Source organism: Dryobates pubescens, chromosome 5, assembly GCF_014839835.1.
Source record: "Dryobates pubescens isolate bDryPub1 chromosome 5, bDryPub1.pri, whole genome shotgun sequence".
NCBI classification, from domain to species: domain Eukaryota; kingdom Metazoa; phylum Chordata; class Aves; order Piciformes; family Picidae; genus Dryobates; species Dryobates pubescens.
The window spans coordinates 4,114,147-4,123,331 of NC_071616.1; the positions used below are offsets into that span (position 1 = coordinate 4,114,147).

General features: G+C 48.0%; 1 protein-coding gene across 3 annotated transcripts in view; it reads right to left on the reverse strand.

Moving 5' to 3' along the window:
* Window positions 1-8,983, reverse strand: part of NR1H3 (nuclear receptor subfamily 1 group H member 3) — a 29,633-nt gene extending 20,650 nt beyond the window's left edge. For 2 of the 3 annotated variants that reach the window (XM_054161455.1, XM_054161452.1), the window contains exon 1: window positions 7,216-7,444. The gene's annotated coding sequence lies outside the window, so the exon portion shown is untranslated. Of the gene's footprint in view, window positions 1-7,215; window positions 7,445-8,751 lie in introns of those variants that run through there. The other variant, XM_054161454.1, reaches the window with a different exon arrangement.
* Window positions 8,984-9,185: the final 202 nt, after the last annotated feature.

The following is a 9,185-nucleotide window of genomic DNA, read 5'->3' on the forward strand; positions in this document are numbered from 1 at the left end:
TAGCAGCTACAAAATAAAAGGGCATTAAGGACAGAGGCAAAAGAGGAAAGAATAAAAGCGGGGGGAGGAGGGAACCAGTTCACAATTGTTTGCTCATTTTTCCAATTTCCTCCTTTCCTTCCACCTTCACTTTCATCAGCATGCTGCTTATCACCATAACTGAAACAAGATTGTTTCTTGGAAACAGCCTTTTTGTAATGTATCTATCTAGCATTTTGTATCCAAGCACCATCCCAGCTAAAAGCATCATTCAAAATAAATGCTGCTGCTCACAGGCAAAACTGAAATTCAGTACTGAATTGCAAAACCAGCAGGGAAGTCATTAAGATTCCCTTAAGGGCAGTAAGGGAAAAGTTCCCATTCATAGAAATATCACCCTAGATGTAGTACAGAGGTCAGGAAGAAATGAGAGTGTTACAGAAATACTCCATAAAAGAACACATCAGAGGGATACTGAAGCAGTTTTAAATTGCTTCAAAGCAGGCTTGACTATTAGTCCATTCCCCCCTCAACCATTACTGGGGATACATTTGCCAGGTTTTATTAATAATCCTCTTAGAAAAGCAGGAGGCAGGAGTTCCCACCCTGCAGTAGATGTACACACTCAAATGTAGATTGGCCAGAAGACTGCAGCACAGTAAGGAGAGAGATCAGAAATGCTGCAAAGAAACACAGTGAAAACTATATAGATGCAGGTCAGAAAAAAGGACTGTTAAAGATCTCTGCTGCAAAGTAAACTTGCCTGGCTTTCCACTTTACTGTTCTGGATTCTGGCCTGTATGGTCTACTTCTGCTTTGGGGGTCATTGCAACTAACTTACAAGGTACAGCAACAGCAAAATAAGGAGAAAGAGTTTTGGTTTGTTTTTGGCTTTTATAAACCCCCAGGGTGGAAGCTAGGAGGGAAGAGTTAAAGGTCTGAAAATGAGAGAAAGAGGATCTGTGTGACAGGAAGGGAGCATGTGAGAGGGCGTGTGACAGGCTGTGTAGAAAGCAGAATGTGCTTGTAGATCTCATTCCCTCTGAGGCTCTTGGCCAAATGTGGAGCTGAACTTTCTGCAGACTTTGTCCTGCCAAGTCATGTTCCCTACTCACACTGCCTGACATCACCACAAATACTCAGCTGGAAAACAGTCCAGAGCCGGACAAGAGTCCACCGCTCAAACACCAGCCAGTGAAATGGCTGCACTCACAGCACACCCACCAGATGGGAAAGCAGAGCCACTGATTTTCCTCACAAGTTATCTCCAGACTTCCAGGAGGACTCACCTTCACCAATCCAGAAAGAGCTCTAGTAAGGCACAAAGAGATTGGAGGTGCTAACAGACAAATGCTTTTGTATTACCCAAATAACGCAGCCCAGAGCAGGGCAAAAGCCTGCACAAAGGCTCTAATAGAAAGAAAGAGGAAAAAAACCACAACCAAACAATAAAACCATAACCATCAGATTGTCAGGATTTGTCACAACCATTGTGCTAAATGAGCCCACTTCATCCCCAACTCCAGTGCAACCCTGCCACGAGGAGGAGGAAGCCATCACACATGACCCACAGAGAAATCACGTTCTGCAAAGACCGATGCTCTGGCAGGGTCTGCATCAGGCAAGCAAACAGGCAGAGGTAATACTGTCAGAGAACTCTTACCATGTGATTTCTCAGAACTAATTGAGAGCCCAAGATGAGTGCTGGAAAATGTGAGCATAAGTGTGTGGGAGCAGGCAGTGGGGCTAAGCCAACAGGTGGCTGGATTTCTTATTTTGATCCTTGTATCAAGGGAGAAGGGTGGGGATGGTTTGCCGATCTGGGACACTGCTAAAGGCAACACCCAGAGCAAGTATCAGGGAGTAGCAGTTGGAGATGACAGTGAAACAATGGAGGACAAAGTCTCCAGTCTCTCCTTGTTTCGTCTTCAGTCATTACCCTCAGCTGGCTGCTTAAAAGCAGAGTGATAGAAAATGTCCCCAAAGTCCAGGCAATGGGGAAAAAATCCATGTTTACTTCAGGCAACAACTTGTGCTTTCTTCACTCCTGCTCTAGTTCTAGGGAAAACAAATAACTTGGGAACTTTCTGGAGACCAAGAGAAAGATCTTCTTCAGTCCCATACATATCAAAAGGTTAAGTCCCCTCTTCTCTGACACACCTAAATAAAAGAAGCTGAATTATATAATCTATGCTTATCAGTACTTTACATATTAAAACACATCTCACAACAGAAGTTCCCTTTTCCTTTGCTAAGGAAGGGAATCTGACACCTTTTTTAAAGGTCTCTCAGTGTAACTTTGCATATCCGAATGCTACATGGACCTTAAAATGGTATCTCTAGGACTTCCTGCAGATGCCTGAGAATTAGTCTCCCTCACCAGCTGTAAACACAGAAGCCATATTTAGAACTTCTTCCTGGTCCCTTCACAGAAGCCAGAATATTATTAGTCTCCTACAGACAACAGCCAAGGGTGGGAAGAAGTTGATCGGAACACCAGAATTACCAAGTTGGTACTTGAAAGCAAGGCGCAAGCTTCTCCTTCTGCCCTCAAAGTGCACAGCTGAGTGAGCTGCCCTGCCTTGGTGGCAGTATTCATGCAAGCCAAAGCATGCTGGTGAGGAGGGCAGGCCACAGGACTCTTTGCGTACCTGCATGTCAAGGCAAGCACCGTCACAGAAAGTCTTAAATGCTGTTCCAGAGCAACTTCATGTGCCCACTAACATTCCACATGGGTTCCTGCTGATAGCAACTCAACTACACATGTGTATCTGACAGCCTGACTGTGTAAAACGCCCCAGGAAAACTCCCTGCCATGGCAAGTGGAGTCCTTTAGAGGCTGGCACATCACTGCATTTACGTCCCTAGCAAACAAGGTACACTACGAAGCGGTTGCAGAAGCCTATCTCTCTGTCCTCGTTTCATAAGGGCTCTAAATAACAATTCAAATTGTGAACATTTTCCTTTAAATGGCTTTTACACACATTTTTCAAGACTACATGCATTCACTTTCTAAGTTAATGACAATTTATGACAAAACCTGAAACAACCACTCTAACAAACACACACTCTATCCAAGGCACATTTGCTAGAGAACGTTTGAAGAGCGTAATTCCTAAACTCAGGAAAGTCACCAAGTCCACAGAATTAGAATCCACTACAGTGTGAAACAAACAGTTCTTAAGAAGTCAGAAATATCAGCTTCTTCAATTCATTTATCAAATTAGTTCAGTTCACTCAAAGGTGGGGGGAGGCAGCATAAAATGCAGGGAGGGAGGTGTTTCTCTCTTCCAGTCTCTGAATAATAGCAGGTCAAGGGAGGATCACTTATGCTCTAAGATGTGGAAGGACACAATGACCAAAACCAGCCAGTTCATTCTGGTAATTACAGATAACACTGCTCTGTTAAAATAAGTCAGTTTTAATAGCACCCACTCCAGCAGGCATATTTTCTCTTAGGCAGCCAGTGCATGACTAGCATGATTAAAGTCTAATTATTTCTTTTTAATGCATATTTAATTTGAACTGTAATAAATAAAAATTCAAATGCACTTTTGTACAAGTCATGAGGAAAGACATTATTCACTTATTAAGTGCTCCCATTTTCTAATGTAAACATTTGCTGTGATACAATAGCATAAAGGTGTGTAGGGGGGCACGCTGTATCGTCCTGTTCAGCAAGAAATACTCATAAATTAGTCTAAGCAATTAGAAATGAGCCTTCCTTTTACGAAACTACCAAATGCAAAACAAAGCTTACATGAATTATTTAAATCAGCAACTTCAATCATGACTTGAATCAGAAAGTGGGAAGCCTTGATTTCAACCAATCGACCTTGTTTGTTTCATACTTGCGGTAGGGCCAGTGTGCCAAGACTGCCCCTGTCCCTGGAGGGAGAGGGGATGCAATTTCCATGCTCAGTTCCTTTCAAGAAATGTTACAAGTATATTTGCCCATTAAAAAACCAACAAAAACAAACCACACAACAAAAAACAAACAAAACCAACCAACCAAAGCAAACTAGAAAGCTTTACATGCCAGGAGACACCTACTCTCTTAGCCAGTCATCTGCTTTAGCAATCAGTTGGATACTCCCCTAGCACCTTTTATTTACATCTCAGGGAGGGTTTTATGCACACACAATACAGCCAGGCTCTGCAGCATGGCTTTTAAACTGTTTGGATCCTCACATGCCACAAGATAGTTCTACTCAGTCCTCCAGTTCCAGTCTCTTCACAAGAAGAATTACATTTCTCATTCTCTTACCCTGTTTTCTTCAGTTTCTCAGTTCTCACTCTCTTTGCCAATCACTCACTCATTTATCCTTTCCCCTCCCTTAAACACGCTGGAAGGTCTGCAGTGCTCTGCTCTCCACTATGCACCACCCTAATTAGCCTTTGCCCTCCCCACATAAGATACCTAAAAGCCTTACACTGTACACTTCCAAGTGATCTATGAAATTACATGGAACTTGAGCATTTGACTGTAACATTTTCTTTTTGATACTCAATAAGTAATTTTGCTTTACAGGAAATACAGTTTTGAGGTATGCAGATGTAGAAGTGCAAGGCATACTGGCTCCATGGGTGTCTCCTTTTTAGTGAGAACACAAGAATTTTGTTCATGCTCTGAAACTGGAAAAAGCTATTTGTCCAGAGCAGGAAGTCAAAGGATAAAAACCACACAGGAATGCTAAGGTAATCCACTGAATCACTTCTAATAGAGAATTTTTTTCAGATCTGACAGAACGTGGGCAGCCTCATCTAATTTAACAATGTTATCTCTCAAACCAAACTGACTGCACTACAGCTTCTGGCTGCAGTAACCACAATCAAAATGCTAAGCCCAACGTCGTACTGTTCAACCAGCTTGCAGCCTAAATGCAGACCTGTACCTGTCAACGGGAAGCACTTCCCCAAACTCCCTCCTAAGAGGAAGCTCCTTCCCACAAAGATAGTTTCCACAGCCAAGAGAATGTGATTCTGCCTCCCTGAAATATTATGCTGTGAGGGAAAGAAGGTAACATATACTGCTGCAGACTGGTAGAACATTTCCCTTCTATTAAACAAGATCCCTTTCTGTAGAATCATAGAATGGTTTAGGTTGGAATGGACTGTCAAGGAATAGAATCCCTGTCAAGGGCAGGGATACCTATGACAGGTTTCACCTGATCTCTGAAACACTGATTTTTCTCTGAGATTGTGAGGTCTGTCAATCATATTACTTGGGGGGAGGGAGGGAGGGAGAGCATGGCATACAATCTGATAAGCTTTCCTATTTAACATGCAAAGACCCATAGATCTGCAACAATGAGACTTTCACAGCAGCTGCTTCCAGACTAGAAAGCAGGATCTCTCTTCCACGCATTTGTTCAAGACAAAGCACATTATATTCTGTGCTACTCCTTGGGTAGATGGGAACACAACTTCTGAAAAACAGCAACACTTACAAAACTTAAGACTTCAAAAACTGTCAGTCCTGATAGCCATATATTCACAGACCAGACCTATTACAAGAAACACAACTTTTGAGGTCTGAGACCATCACCACTGGATCAAACACCCAACAACAGCACTTCACCCCACTGGGAACATGACTTTTCCGGCAGGTGTGAGATCAGGATAAGGCAGCAAACTCACGCTTTGTACTTGAACTGCATGCCTGTTCTGCACACCCTCTGCCTGCTTCCTTGCTTCACAGCCAGCTGGTAAAGGGAACAATGTTGACAAAGTCTAGAGATCGGTGGCAGCCATAACTGGAAAGAAGCAGTGGTGGTAACCCAAGGCACACAGACATAACACATTAATTCTGTGATAAAGTTTCCTGGGGTTTTGTTGGGGCTGGTTTTGTTTGGTTTTGGTTTTTAAGATTAGGCAATTTCTATATATAGTCCCAGCTACCACACAACTGCTTGTATCCTCTCACAATACAAGTTTCCTCCAGCATCTACAGAACTCCCAAGCAGCTCTGCAATAACTCATGTTCTAGTTTGGATTTGCTCCATGACAGCAGAGAAGCACAGCAAGATCAAATTCCATATGGTCCTGACACAATGCACACCGTGTCCAATGCCCTCTTTCCACAGCCCAAAGGTAAGAATGGTTTTCCTCAGCAACACTTTGCTGAGATTTTCAAACCATATTAGCTTTCCTAAAGACTTTTTTTTCTAACCCAGCAGGGCAGTTGTGTCTTAAGACTCACTCCACATATCAAGCCCACCACTCCCTAAACTAAAAAAGAACTTTTCTTTTTTCTTATGTCTGTCCTCAGGTATAGCCTTGACCCTGACATATAGGGAACAGTAGATACCCCATGTACTTTGGAACAAGTGGCAGAGCCAAGAGGACTCTTCTCAACAGACAAACATAACCTGCAGTCACAGCCAGAAAACTGGCTGACACAGTGATCCAAATGGTTAGACAGAAGTGTGACTCAGTGCTGGAGAGTCCCTCAAAAAAGCCTTGGCATTGAAGAACCCAGGAATGCCTTTAGGAAAAAGTAAAGCAGGGGAGGAAGTTCCAGGTGATGGAAGTATTTCTCTTTCACTGGTGATCCAAGAGTTGCTTCTAGTACATAAAAACCCCATCTGTTACAACAGATCTGTGGGCCTTAGCACAATAAGCAGCAGTGAAATGGCATAATGAAGAGTCCTCACCATAAAAGCAAAGTTACCTTTTAACAGCACCACACAAACTGACAGCTGCGCAGACGTGTTTGTGTCCCAGAAAGCTCATGAACTGGGCTGAGAGGATGCAACAGGTGAATGATAGAAACGCAGAACTAAGCAGAGGAGACAACAGAAGAGGAAAGCTAGCAAGCCACCACAAAGCAAGTAAACATCTCCTCGCTGCATCTGACAGCATCTCTGCACGTGCAGCAACAGCCATGAGTAGTCGATATCCCCTCCCTAAATGCCCGTTTTAACTTGTTAGGTCCAGCCACCTGCCTCTTCTATCCTTTCTCCGACCTCTTTAGCAGAGGGACCCTCTCCAGCAGTGCGACTGCGCAGCTGCCGCTAGCTCAGGACTGCGAGTCCTGCCGCCGCCTACACCAATACCAGACACGCTGAACCGTCGGCTCTCTAGGCCAAGAGGCCAACCCCTCCGCACACGGCGCAGGGGGCCCGGCCGGCAGGACCTTGGAGCAGCCAGCAGAGAAGCGCCACTGGGGCCTGCCGGCCGCTGCCAGCGCGGCCCGTGTCCCGCCAGGCCCCGCGCAGTTCTCCTTTCCAGCACCTTCCAATGCCGCCCGCTCGCAGGAAGCGCTGCCGCGGCTCGGGCCGGCGCAGGCCGCGGGTCCAGAGAGCGCGTCCGCCTCCCTCGCCGTGAGTAACGGAAACGCCGCCCCCCACAGACAGGGCCGGGGACGAAAAGTTACGGGCGGTAGCGCCCCGGTTCTCTCGGCGGTGTGCCGCGGAGGCCGCCGCCGCCGCCCCCCGAGCCGCCGGCGGGAGGGGCGGCCCGGCCCGGCCCGGCCCGGTGCTCTTCCCGGTGGGACGTTGCAGCCGAGCTCCGGTGATGTCACGCGCGGCGCATCCCTGAGTCACGTGCCCGAGCCGCTCCTCCCCCGGCCCCGGTCCCCGTCCCGCCTACTGAGCCAAGGCCGCCAAGCCCGGCTCTGGAGCCAGCACACTGCCCCGACCCGCCCGCTAGCTACCGGTCACTAGGACTGCCACCACGGGCGCGTCCTTGCCCTCCTCCCCACGCTCCTCCGTGCCCGCCGGTGCTCACATCTTCACTTTCTCGCCCAGCCGCCGCTGCCCGTTTACCCCTCATCTCAGCTCGGCGGAGCGGAACCGAATCAGCAGAACAACAGAAAAAAAGCAGGTAGCCGCCGGAGCAACGTGCAGTCTGTCGGCAAACAACCTTTTCTTTACACCCCGCATCAAGAGCCCCAGTGGTACAGAATCGGCAAAGAACATTCCGCTTTCCTGGAAGTAGCGACAGTGTAAATTTGCAAAGTGTTCCAGCAAATTAATCCCAGTGTTCCTTCCAGCTGAACTTCATGTGCCAAACATAACCCCTCTGTGTCATAAGCAATTCAGCACGCTAAGGCATACACAAAACATGCTGCAAACCTCATAAAGATTTAAGTAAATAAACACATACAAGGGGGCTGACTTTTGAGCCACTTGACTGTCAAGTTTTTCTTGCAAACATGAAGCCATGCTTCCTCCTCTTCTTCAAAAAGTGAGAGGTGAGAAGCCCATGCAGTCACCTGTCTCCATGCAAAGACAAGCAACAAGTATCACGTAATTCATCTGATCACCTATGATTTCTCTATTTAAATGGCACCTACTAAATCTGTGGTCAACAACGCAGCAGATGCGCACCTGGTAGCAGAGGCCAAGGTTTCCTCCTGCCACTCACGAAATTCCACCGAGGTTTGTAAGAAATGACCAAACCCGAGCAAAACCTGCCAACGACAGCTTCTTTGTTAACAGTCAGCAGATTTCTCTTTTCACACGGACATCCTTAGGCTGACTCAAGGCATGAGACGATTGACGCCCCACCAAACCAGGCAGCCAGGTCATGCGTGCAAGCACGCTTTCCTTATTCCTGCCCATTAAGATTGTACCCAAGTGATCACGGGTGCTGCCAGAAAATCGTTAAACTTGATTCTGTTTTGAAGAGCAACCGCCGTGTGACTGCGCGTGGGAGAGAGCCACTTGAGGCAAAGCTTTATTCGCGAGGAGCCGCAACGCTCCGCACGCTGACAAACCACTACACCCTCACGCTCCCACTCACCCTTACCCACCGCCCAGCACCTACGTGGCTGAAGCCCTCGAGGACGCCTCTGCCGCGCTGCCAGGCGCCGTCCACCCAGCGGAGGATGCCGCCGTTACCCCGGCAGGCCCGAGCCGGCCGTACGCGCCTCCCAAACGGGCCCAGGCGCTCCTGCAGCGGGCCGGCTTCGGCTCCGCCTCCGCCCATCAGGAGGCGGGAGCAGCCCCAGGGGCCCGCCTGAGGCCCGGCCCCTTCCCCACAGCGGGTCTGTCTCGCCCGGCTTCTCGGAGCGCAGCGGAGCTGTCCTATACCAGTCGCCGGTTTCGAGACGCGCCCGTTCGCGCGAGGAGTGGGGCAGAGCGCATCCCGTGAGGCCTCCGGGGCCACCCCGAGGGCCGCCGATCACCCCTCGCCGCCCAGTCACGGCGGCGCACGCGCGGTGCGCGCGGGGTTTGCGAGGTGGACACGCGGGTCCGCTC